The sequence below is a fragment of the Bombus affinis genome, unplaced genomic scaffold (genome assembly GCF_024516045.1).
Source record: "Bombus affinis isolate iyBomAffi1 unplaced genomic scaffold, iyBomAffi1.2 ctg00000160.1, whole genome shotgun sequence".
NCBI lineage: Eukaryota > Metazoa > Arthropoda > Insecta > Hymenoptera > Apidae > Bombus > Bombus affinis.
The window spans coordinates 64,696-77,150 of NW_026108875.1; the positions used below are offsets into that span (position 1 = coordinate 64,696).

Genomic DNA, 12,455 nt, shown 5'->3' on the forward strand with positions numbered 1-12,455 from the left:
TGTGGGAATTTAAAAAATGCAAAAGTCCATGAAACGTTTAGGAAACGTAGAGGATGAAATAAATCTTATCTATATATATCTTGAATATGTTTGTGTATGAATATCTTATGATTTGTGTGTATGAATATCTATATCTTTGTGTATGAATATGAATATCTTTGTGTATTTGCTACGATATAATTATTAAAAAGAAGAAGAAACTTTCAATCATGAGAAAGATGGAATATAATGAAATATATTCAGACATTGAATAAAAATTTTTATTTTCATTTCGGAAGATGGAACGAACACGAAATATGCAGCAAATTTTGCGAATATTTCAAAATGAAGGAACTGCGCAAATATAAATATTTGCAAGTTAATTGCACTTAATATGGAACACCTGACTTTAAAAGCTTCCCAAAAACAGAAACATGCTTTTCTTTTCAATTGCCTTCGAGAAATTAATAAGTCCTTTCTGTGTCGCTTTATAAATTCTTTTAACATCGATATTACGTTTTTTCCTAATATTAAATTCTAACAATTTCTTACAATTTTTCAGCTGAAAGTTGTATTAAAATAATTTTGGCAACTGCTGAAAATTGTTGAAATTGTTGCACCAAGAGCGTAATTTCTGGGAAAAAAGGGTCGATGAGAACTCAAATCCTTCCGGGACTGTTTTACTCGCTCTATTAAACAAACATGTTTAATGATAAATCATGCAAAAAGTAATATTTTTTACGTTCATTATTTAACACGACTCTCAGAAAAATTTTATAGGCTGTCAAACGTAACAATCAACTGCATTCGATCAACGCATGCTTTCATTTTTAAGGAAATGTTTCATTTATTATTTGCGTTATTACTTTAATAAACGTTTGCTATACCGTTAACGTTCATATCTATAAACCAACGTTTACTTACAGCTTTACCCTTACATAACGTCAATCTTCGAAAGAATTACGGATTTTTATTATACAATATATTAATCTTAGTTATTATAACGTTAAGTTATTAGCAAAATTACAAGATTGAAGTTACCAGAAGAAAAAAAGCGAGGTGTTCGTTTCCTCTTTTACAAATATAGAAGAGGAAGGTTGCTTAAGAATGATTAAAACGTAAAATGAAATTCTAATTAAATAAACGCCGTATTACCATTTTTCTACTATAGTTTCGAGTAAATTCCGCGCACTAATCGTATTTCTCTACGGCACAATAATAACATTCTGTTAATCAGCCTTTGAAATGTCACCGCAAATGTTCCATGTGCAACGTGACGTGTATTCCGTGATAATTTTCTTAAACTATATGAAGTTAACGTTTATAACATTCTATAAAGTAATAAGCAAACTAAATGAATAGCCTTCATCACGCTGTATATCCTGTTTGCATATTTAATATTAATATCAAAGCTTCCATGCAAAAAGATGTTGTATTTTGCAAGCGTATTTTATTACCGAGTGCATAATAATTCATTAACAATCCCCACGATTTATCGTCACAGTACGAAAGTACGTTCAATAATTTACATTCTGTTTTTACACAGTCTGTTGTAGCTATACTTTGTTTTCACGTATTTCAAGTAAACATATCATCGATAAATACACCAGTACAAACGCTATTATACCGATGCAAACGTTAAAACATTTTCATCATGGTGAAATGTATTTGGTACATCAATTTTAGCGAATTCAATTAATGTATGACGAATGTTAAGCATTTACTTTGATTCGTTGAGTTTTAAGAATGAAATTAATTAAAATTTCCTTCAATCAAGGTAGATGTAATTTTAACAGAAAATTCCATTAAATTTCTATAAGTATTTCTAATGGTTACTCTTATGCCTATAGATAAAAATTAAAAAGCAAACTATCCTATAAAAATTAACAGATAAGATTATTTTTTCCTGTTAATTTCTATGCCATAATTGCCTCTTCGATTCCCCATTTCTCTACGATTTATTCGTCTCGTACACAATTTTAACGTAATATTTGTAACAACAGACAGAGATACTTAGTTAGATTTAACACGATTCTTTTTTTCGCTTTTGTTAAAAAATTATTCGCAGACCGCAGCTCCTCCTTCGATAAATTTTAATTCTCATTACGTGTACGTACATAAAACGTAGCGAGTACGAAACAATCACAGAATAACGTGATCTTCGATGAGATGCGATGTTTTAATAAGTTCTGATAATAGATGCATCATTAAATATGTAATTGGAAATGGTTGTTAATCGCGAGCATTAAATAATAATGTAATTTGAAAATAAATTAAATTCGATATATTTATACCGAATATATTAAAGACGTTTTAACATCGACATATTCAACATTTACTACTATTTTCCAGGCACAATATCTTCTTGTCGTTACGTATTTGAAACCTCCATAATATCTGAATTTATTTTAGCGGACACAGCAGTATGTAAAAGTTTTATTCATTACATTAATGAATAAAAAAAAAAAACAACAACAAATCACGAGTATCTTCGTTAACTTACAAGATACGTATTATTAAATATCCAAAGAACAATTCTAAACAATTTTGCAGAAATAACATTCCAAACAAATATAATACTTATTAATTGATATATTAAATTCGTCGGATGCAATTTTTTAATCGCACATGAAACAAACGTATATTTCTCATTTCGTTGAATTGTTTTCTACATTTAAATTATTCCTGGATAGATAAGAATTATACGAAACTCACGAAATAAGGAAATAAGCAAAATAAAAAGAAAAAAAGAAGAAAAAAGAGAAGAAACTGGTAGATTTCACTTATCGTTAAACTTATATTCTTAAACCAAGTTAAACTTAGTTCGCCATCTTCGTGATATTACGCAATTCAACAAACTGTCAGATGCAAATACAACGTTAACATAGAATTGTAACGATAAAAGTTATATTCGAAGTTATGGTAATCTCTTCTGCTATGACTCATCATTGTGCAACTGTAACTTATAGCATTAACAAATCTGTATTTTCAGCCACGTTTCTAACTATAATCGTACATTCCATGTACATAAGTAATGTCCACATTGAGGAAGTATAACGCTTAGTTAATAAATTCGAAACCACATCGTTCGCGTGTAGTCCACGTGAATTATATTTGAATTGTGTTAAAATGGCAATTTGTAAATTTTATAGGTCATATCGAAAGGATTAAGGATATTGAAGGAGAATACATAAATATTCGAGTCGCGTACATAAGTCTTAATATTACGAGCATAAATCTCCAAAATCTTCCGAATCTCCGTCGTATCTCAGCCACGTGAAATTATTTTTCATAATCTTAGTACGTTATTGATCTACGATATAGTAAAAGTTCTATACAATAAGTAATAAGCTTTATACAATAGCTCGTGGTTGATAACTCCGCGTTAAATACAATTTATGGCAACAAAATTTTATCCTATTCTAACAGTTCGTGGAGATAAAAATCGACGGACTTATGCAACTTCCAGTTGGCGAACAAATTAACGCAAGTTTCCAACGAATGAAACGCGAATAATGGGCCAAGGAATTTCCGACGATATGAAGAATTAGGTAACGTTGTCGGAGAAGAGTGCGCGAATGTAATACAATACCTTGGAAAAGTAAAACGTTTCTTTTAATAATGTAAATGGGCTGAAAAATATTGCGGCAGAAGCGAGCAATTACTGATTCTACGTGAAAAACCGAGTGGAAAATGTGGAATAAAATTTGTAAAAATTTCAGTACACCGGTTAAATCCTCAATTTCGATCCTCGGATGAAAAAAAATTAATTGTAATAAATCATACCAGGTGTTTTTCCTATCTTTCTTATTTTTCACGTAGAATCACACTCTGTGTTTCTATTCGATCTATTGGCCAAAATCTATAAAATTCACGTGGCGATCAACGTATCGATGCATTCTGTCAATTAAAAAAAGAAGATATAGCTTAACGTAGAATAATCTTTTTTATTGCGATAGTGATGGAAATTTCATTATCGAGATTAATCGTGACCTTGTTGAAAGTCTGATCGGCGCTATAACGAAAGAGTAGTTAGGCGAGCGGAATCACGGCGTGGAATAGAAAAGCGTGAGAAAGTAGCCTCATAATGTAATTAATGATCGAGGAATCGAAATTCTGTCGTATTTTACAGCGAGGATAAGAACTACTCAAGCGACAATCGAATGTCACTTAAGCGCTCTGGAGATGGAATCAATTAGTACTTGAGTGGCGTTAATTCTTGCGCGAAGATCAATTCTCGCAAACTATTCGAAAAATAAGGATTAAAAGGTTTTTACATAGGGAAGCGTAGGATTGAAGCTTAGGATTTAATTTTGACGCGAATAAATGAAAGTTTAAGAATCGAGATTTAATTGAAATAAAAGTAGGATCGTTAAATTAAAAAACGTGAATAATTCTCAATTTTTGTCGCATATGAAGTATAGACACAAGTCTTTCAAATAATAAAATATTTAACCAACGTTAAATATTGAACTATAACGTGAAAGTAATATAAATGTAAATGAATATCGAACATTCTGAATTATAACACCAATTAATCGCATGCTAATTAATATTTATGAATCATAAGCGAAACACGATGGAAAATCGAAATTCGATATATATATTTCGAACCGTAAAAATAAGATCAGTAGAATGAACATGAGTTGGTGTACACTAGTTTTTTATTAAATGAAAAATAATAGATACGAATAGTAATAATAATAGGATATTTCTTAATTAACTTTTTCATTAATAGATATTATGTTTACATATATACAAATAAATATAATTTTCTACAAATAATATATATGTTATCAATTTAGGATATGAGTATAAAATTTCTCACCATGTCACAAATTTTCCCGAACGTTATTTTTCGCATTTGAACTTGCAGTTGGATACTACGACTATATTTCTTATATCTGTTTACAAGTTTAATAAAACTATTTTACGCTATGGCTTCGCTTGTTACTTACGGCTTCTTCAAACCAAGCGATTAAGAGATGGAATAAAGCTGAAATTACGTGATATAATATGCGCGTATACTTCGTGTGCCTGACATTGCGAGCATCACACTACTTACAAAGGAGATTTTACCTTGTATAAATCATACTTTTATTTTGGCAGCATAATAAATTTTATCCGATTACTTGAAAGCTGTTTGTATTCCGAGTTATTAAGCATCGTTATAACAACGAATGGTGTTGATAATTCTCTAATTTATTTAAATTTCCAAATTAACATAAAGTGTTACGTAATCATTTTATAAATGTCTTAAAACGTTATGAAAATTATTTTATATCAAATCTTCCCTTAGAGAACGTGGGCAGATGAATATTAAACTTTGATGGAACGCATCTAACGATTAAATATTACATATCTATGAAATTCATCTAAATGATTAAATATCAGATATCTACGGTATTCATCAAACGATTGAATATGAAATAATATAAAATAAATATAAAATAACAGTTAGCAACATTTCGATATTATGGATTAATTGAATTAACTTTTAAATCGAAACACAAACGTGTTAACTACAACCTGCGGATTAAAGCGATTACATCTTTTTCCTTTTTTTTACTTTTTTTTTTTTTTGATAGGAAAACTTCAACCAATACTTTTGTGTAAGCCTGTGAGGTAAGCCTCGACTTCTAAACTAACTTCGTAAGCTATAGAACTAAAAGAGCATAATCGTAATGTGATACGAATAGTCGGAAGAAATTTAACATTTATTTAAAAATTATATATGTGTATTTAAAAACCACTATATTACAAAGTCTTTAACTATATTTTTATGAATCTGTATAATTTGTTAGAATTTTAAAAGGATACATATATATATGCAAGCTCCCTAGATTTCATGTAGGATAGGGATTCTTTTTGTTTCGCGGGTAGCACGACAGGCTGTGTTTCACGGACAGACCGATCTTCCCTTGTTTTACGGACGACCATTTTAAGAAGCACGTTTTTCCCGAACGGACGGACAGAGAGTTACATCAGAGACAAACAAGGTTACGGAATAGTTATTTAAGATTTTAAAGACTGAAGAAGAAAGATCGGTAGCTCAGGACGTTGAAAATCGATTCTCAATTTTCAGGTAAACATTGTACTAAAGACTTGTTATTTCCCGTTTATATAATTATTGTTATTTATTGTTATAAACGCATATTAATTGTCGTTTATTTTTGTATTTTATTATTTACTTTATAATAAAAACTCGATTTTCAGACTACAGAATCGATCCCTGAATTATCACCAAATTACGATCTTACAAATCGATTTTCACTACGCCATGCCGTTAGAAGTGAAGCTACGTATCGCCATGAACGAGAACGCAAGGGGGAGAAAATAGAATGCATAAGAATCCATAAGAAAACCAGAAGATGAAGTATGTGATGTCTTTCCTCCAGAATATCAAGCAAGAGATCATCGTCCGCGATTATTCAGTTTATCGATAGTGAAGAAAGCCGCAAACAGCTTAACCAAGGTAAGCCATTACAGAAACATTGCACTCACGATGGATGACGCAACGGCAGCGTCATACATCGGTACAAGTTTAAACTTCGTGTTTCGAGATATTTACTTAGAAGAATCGGAGATCATCCCCACAAGGAAAATAAAGACCGAAGTCGAAAAGCCCAATCTTCAAACAGAAACATTATTAGAGATCTTCCAGAAACAAAACATGCATGAGAGAGAAGGCACAGACTTTGTCATAAAACAATTTGATGGAAGGCAAAAAGCCACAGATTGGAGTATGAAATATTCATATTTCACATACGGATCCCTTCCATACTCTAATATGAGTATGAAACCGAATACGAAAAATACGAAATCCAAACTGATGAAAAAAGGATCAAGAATTTGAAGAAATATTTGGGAAAAACAGCATCAGAATGGTACCAAGCAAATCTGCTGAAGGATGAAGAATACAACTGGGAAAATTGGAAGGTGGCAGTTCAAAAAGCTTCTGGCAATAAAGGTTGGTCTGCAGTACGATACACTTATAACTTTAAATACATTTCAGGTTCATTCACTGAATATGCCATAAAAAAGGAATGATTAATATTGGAAGTAAGGAGGAAGACTTCTGAAGAGACAGGGATAAATCTAATTGTTATTGGATTACCCATACACATTCAAGATAAAATGGATAAAGAAACAGTACAATCAACAAATGAGTTAATCGGATTCTTGGGGCAATATCAGACGAAGGGAAAAAAAACACAAGGGAGTAACGCAAGATTGGACAGAAAGCCAGAGCCACTGCCCAAGAAACAACCTTGTGTGATTTATGAAGCACTGAATTTCCCAGGTCGATTTCACCCAATAACAACTCACCAAAGAAATACATGCACATACTCATCGATCATTTTTCAAGGGTTGTTTTTATGTCCACATCGAAAACACAACACACAGAAGATATCATAAAACTTATAGACTCGACAGGAGAAACTGATTCCATAAAAATTATCCTTGCAGACCGATACCCAGTAATGACATCCAAAGAAATTCAAGAGTATAGGAGGAAAAGGAACATTAAATTAATTTTCACCTCGACAGACTGCCCATCCTCCAATGGACTGAACAAAAGGGTAAATCAAACATTAGTAAACAGGATCAGATGTAATTCAGACAAAAATAAGAGAAACTGGACAGAAATCACAGAAGAAAGCGTAGAAGAAAACAATAACACCAGACACAGTGTAACGGGGTTTGCCCCAAATCATTTACTGAATGGAAAAATGATTGAAATCGTCCCTAAGGAAATAATGGAGAATAAGATAAACCTAAAAAGAGACAGAGAAGAAGCATTCAAAAACTCAACAAGAAATTTCGAAATCAACAAACAAAAATACGATAAAAAAAGAAGAGAACACGAATTTAAAATCGGTGATATGGTCTTCACCCATAACGGAAAAAAAATGAATAGAAATAAGCTGGAAGAAATGAGGAAAGGACCTTTCATAATTCTAAGAAGGATTTCAAACTCCATATATGAAGTGGATAACGGTAATCGGGGATCTGAAGGGAATCTGTTTCACTCCCCATTCGAGGGGCGGTGTAAACTCCCTAGAGTTCCTGTAGGATAGGGATTCTTTTTGTTTTACGGGTTGCACGACAGGCTGTGTTTCACGGACAGACCTTCTTTTATTTTATGGACGACCATTTTAAGAAGCAAATTTTTCGCGAACGGACGGACAGAGAGTTACATTAGAGACAGACAAGGTTACAGAATAGTTATTTAAAATTTTAAAGACTGAAGAAGGAAGATCGGTAGCTCAGGACGTTGAAAATCGATTCTCGATTTTCAGGTAAACATTGTACTAAAGACTTTTTATTTCCCGTTTATATAAGTATTATTTATTGTTATAGACGCATATTAATTGTTGTTTATTTTTGTATTTTATTATTTACTCCATAATAAAAACTCGATTTTCAGACTACAGAATAGATCCCTGAATTATCCCCGGATTACTATCTTACATATATGTACATATTTGTATATATATATATAGAGAGAGAGAGAGAGAGAGAATGTTACAAGGAAGTAATCTAAAACTCCGTAAATTTGTAGTACATGTTTAATGAGAGAAGTATAAAATATCTGATAAGCGTAGATCCAATAATTAATCCTATTTACTTGATATACCGTACTTTTTATTTAACATTTAAATCGAACGTTTAAATCGAACCCTCGATAGAATAGATAGAATAAACGTGTCCAATAAAATAATCTCGTCCATCATCTGATTTGAATCCAACGAATTTTTTTTTATGAATACACATAGAGAGAAATCTACCTATTGTGGACACACGTACAAATCAATAAATAATGCATGTCGTGGAATATCGGCTACAGAAGGAATAAATAGAGAATTATGTATTATCCACAGATGGCAGTTATACAGTGACTACGAAAGGTATTTAAATAATATGAATATAAATACATGATACACGTATTAAACTTGGTATTATTTAATGGTACTTTCATACGATTATAAGGATTTGATTTGAAATATAAAAGCTGATAGGAAAACGGTTCATTGGAAAATATGGACACGCGCAAATATTTTCTCGTGCCCGCAGTATATTAAAACAGAAAGTCAAATATTTGTTATGAATGGCGAAGGATATTTTTCTCTTCTTCTTGACCCAGCAATTGGATTTCATCAATATTATATAACGTTGATTAAAATTTACTTTTCTCTCGAGTGAGTACTATAAGATCACAAAATGACATAGATCTTTTCTTTGCAACTTGCTGAATATAAAACTGCGTCCTTTTACAGGCAACCATGTATATTCCAAGCGTGATGAAGGGATTAGATCATCGTATCGTAAATTATGCTTACTTCCAACCCCAAAGGCAGACTTTCTATGTGCTTGTCTCTTTGCTTCGAGGGCCAGCGAACTCTTCACTCTATATGACAGAAACAGCCTAGAATCCAGGGGGAAATTTGAAAGTCAATCAAGGAAGGAACTGCAAGATGGACAGAGCAAGGTCTCGTAGAAATGTATGTGAGATTCGTTTCTCGCAAATTACGAGATACGGAAACGTTTAAAGTCATCTACAGGCGGAAATCTGTTCAAGACAGTCGCGGTAATATTTCGACGTTATATTTCATACGTTAAGCCAGCTATTATTTAAATATGTTCTTTGAAATTAAGTAAAATCAAAGTAGCTGAAAAAGTACAGCTGATAAAATTACGTTCAAAACGTGAATGAACAATAATTTTTACTTTCGTTACGCTGTTGTTATCTATTATCCATTATTTCTTATGGCAAGAAATGGGAACGTGCTTAATTTACGATAAAAACGAGAAACAATACGTAAAATATTTTTCACGATAAATTATTTTCATATTGTTTGAAATAATTTTACGCTTCCGCGATATAAGTGGCGAATGTAATTGAACAAGAATCATTTTTGATAAATGTAACAGATATATACCGTATATATATGCAAAATATATTGTAACGTGTTAATTCATAAAGTTACGTAAAATTATTGGAAATCTATGTACGTAGGTATGTTTAAATATTTCATTCATGTTTTTATTCCATTGAATTGCAAGTTATATAAAATCATTTCATTAATAGTATAGTTCAATGATATAAGAATTGCGAATTAAGAATATTGTTTATTAGTGATATAAATAATTAAATTAGTAATAATGTATACTTAACACGTTCTTGTATTTTGTTATTAAGGTAGAGTTAAATGGTTAAAGAATTAAAATTATTTTGCTCTTCTTTCAAAATTATTTCAATCTCAATCTCATGTTTTAGAAGGGAAAACTATAATTTTTGTTCTTAAAACATATCATCCCCTAATAGTCTGCGTTCGAATCATGATTATTCTAAAAACCACTATGATTGTGTTATTGAAACAACGTCATCAACTAGTTTCTTAAACTATGTAGATGCTATTGAAACAAACTACGTACATGCATAGTAAGTTTATATGAATATTAAACATAAGAAACTTCGTTTGACTTGATTTGGCTGAAATCAGCTTGTCGAAGTGCATCATAGAAATAAGTCACGTCGATCAAAGTTGTAGCGCAATATCTATTAGACTGTCATTAAAGTCATCGTTGATACATTAATAGATGGTATCATACAGTTAAACGACATGTCATAATATTCTTTCATCTAAACCATAGTAGCAACAGACTGTTTCCTACAGACTAGAGGTATTTCATGGGACGATCATATAAATTCTTAAATACAATAATGTATAATACACATACGTACATACATGAACCAAGTCTGTAAGCATAATCTATAGACTATAATAAATACGTGAAACATTTTGAATTCTGTATTAGATTTGAAGAAATCTCGAATAAATCAAAAGATATTAAATACTACAAAACTGTGAGCATTATTAAGGATTAGGATGTGATATTTTGAAAGATATAAATATAATTTATGAATAGTTTCAAAGATGAAGGTGAAAGAAATCTGTAACAAGAATTAGTCCCTTAAGGAAACGTTAATTACTTTGTTACTGTAGAAACACTTGTGGATTCTTCGTTATAAAACTAACAATTATCTTTCATCTAAAGGATATGTTATAATACAAAGATCCTTAAAATTATTCGATGGAATATCCTATTGATATTAATGCTGATTACCTACTTTTTAACCTATCATTTACAAAGAACAGTTTATTTATCGAAGCTATAAACTTTTTTGCCCGCTTCAGAGCTTTCATCGACGATTTATGACGTACATGGTGCAATAATGCCTAATGCGATTCTCTTTAATATCCCATATTGCATACATTCTCGTACCGATTACACAAATTGTTTGAATTCAAGAAACATGAGATCACTATACCGGTATAAATTTGTTATTTACTTGATCTGAAATATCCTTTCAAGTTTGAAGTGAAATTGAAATTCTTTCAAATAATCTTTGACTTAAAGATGTTATTTATAGCTTCGCGTTTATCGATATTGATTCCCTAAATTTAACTGATTTTACATGTATATTTATTTTACGATTTAAGCATTACATGTTAGTTTAAGTATCATTTACATACCAGCTACTTGAAATCCATTTAATTTCATGTAACAACTAATTACAGAACAAGGTTTAATTTTTACGCTAACTAAGCTCAAAATGTCCATGAAGCATGATTTGTTTCTGGAAAGTCATTTAACTATTTTAACTAACGAAATGTATAACGAAAACTATCGATTTTCAGAACTTTATAATATAATGGAATCGTTTTACATATTTGCGGACAAACAACACAACAGTTTTCGTCTATGAATACGAAACAAAAAATTTAAATAAAAATTATATTAATCCTTTCGGTACGAGTTGTTTTTTAACATCGATGGTACGTATAAAGCAGTAAAGCATGTGCGTGACCTGAATACATTTCCGGTCTTTTTATAACGATTGTGAACAAATAATGTAAAACTATAACTTCAAAACTATAACGTATGTTTCCAGATAAAGAAAATAATCACAGACTTCGCTGGATGCATAAGCATTCATAGACAACATCAATGGAATTTTTTCTGATGAATATGTCCTTCTCCTGTAGGAAAGTATGAGATGACTCGTTTGTTTGTAAGAAATGTTCAAGAGCAGTTATGAAATCATTTACGGATTTCACTACGTTTTACATATTCGAAACTTTCCATCTTTGCATTTCTTTTCTGTCTCCCCTTTCTCGTGAATACTTAAATACATGATTTTTTCAAAACTTCACAAAAATAATCGTAAGAATCTATTCTATTTTTTCTCGTATATTTCCTTGTTTGGAAAAAGGAATAATTTATGACTTGTAATTTGTAAAATTACGCTAATAATATCAGTTTACTTGTACAAGATGGCCACCATACACATATTTGTCACATTAGAAAATATAGACCTAACCAAACAGGAATATTACACATTACAAGTTAACGTACATATATATGTAGTATCTATTTACAAGTATCGCAGATTACCTCTTGAAAAG

The 12,455-nt window shown here is 30.9% G+C and overlaps 1 protein-coding gene and 2 long non-coding RNA genes across 5 annotated transcripts in view; 2 read left to right on the forward strand and 1 right to left on the reverse strand.

The window, feature by feature from the left end:
- LOC126927581 (A disintegrin and metalloproteinase with thrombospondin motifs 3-like) overlaps positions 1-12,455 on the reverse strand; it is a 239,304-nt gene that overhangs the window by 52,710 nt on the left and 174,139 nt on the right. The gene's annotated exons all lie outside the window — the stretch shown is intronic.
- Positions 8,220-9,073, forward strand: LOC126927588 (uncharacterized). 3 transcript variants are annotated; one of them, XR_007715669.1, is made up of 4 exons: positions 8,240-8,282; positions 8,411-8,460; positions 8,760-8,891; positions 8,974-9,073. It is a non-coding gene; the product is annotated as an uncharacterized LOC126927588 (long non-coding RNA). The 3 variants fall into 3 exon arrangements; XR_007715668.1 differs by lacking the exon at positions 8,411-8,460 and having other exon boundaries at positions 8,220-8,282; XR_007715667.1 differs by lacking the exon at positions 8,240-8,282 and having other exon boundaries at positions 8,360-8,460.
- Positions 9,092-12,127, forward strand: LOC126927594 (uncharacterized). The gene is made up of 4 exons (XR_007715675.1): positions 9,092-9,182; positions 9,261-9,571; positions 11,688-11,825; positions 11,942-12,127. It is a non-coding gene; the product is annotated as an uncharacterized LOC126927594 (long non-coding RNA).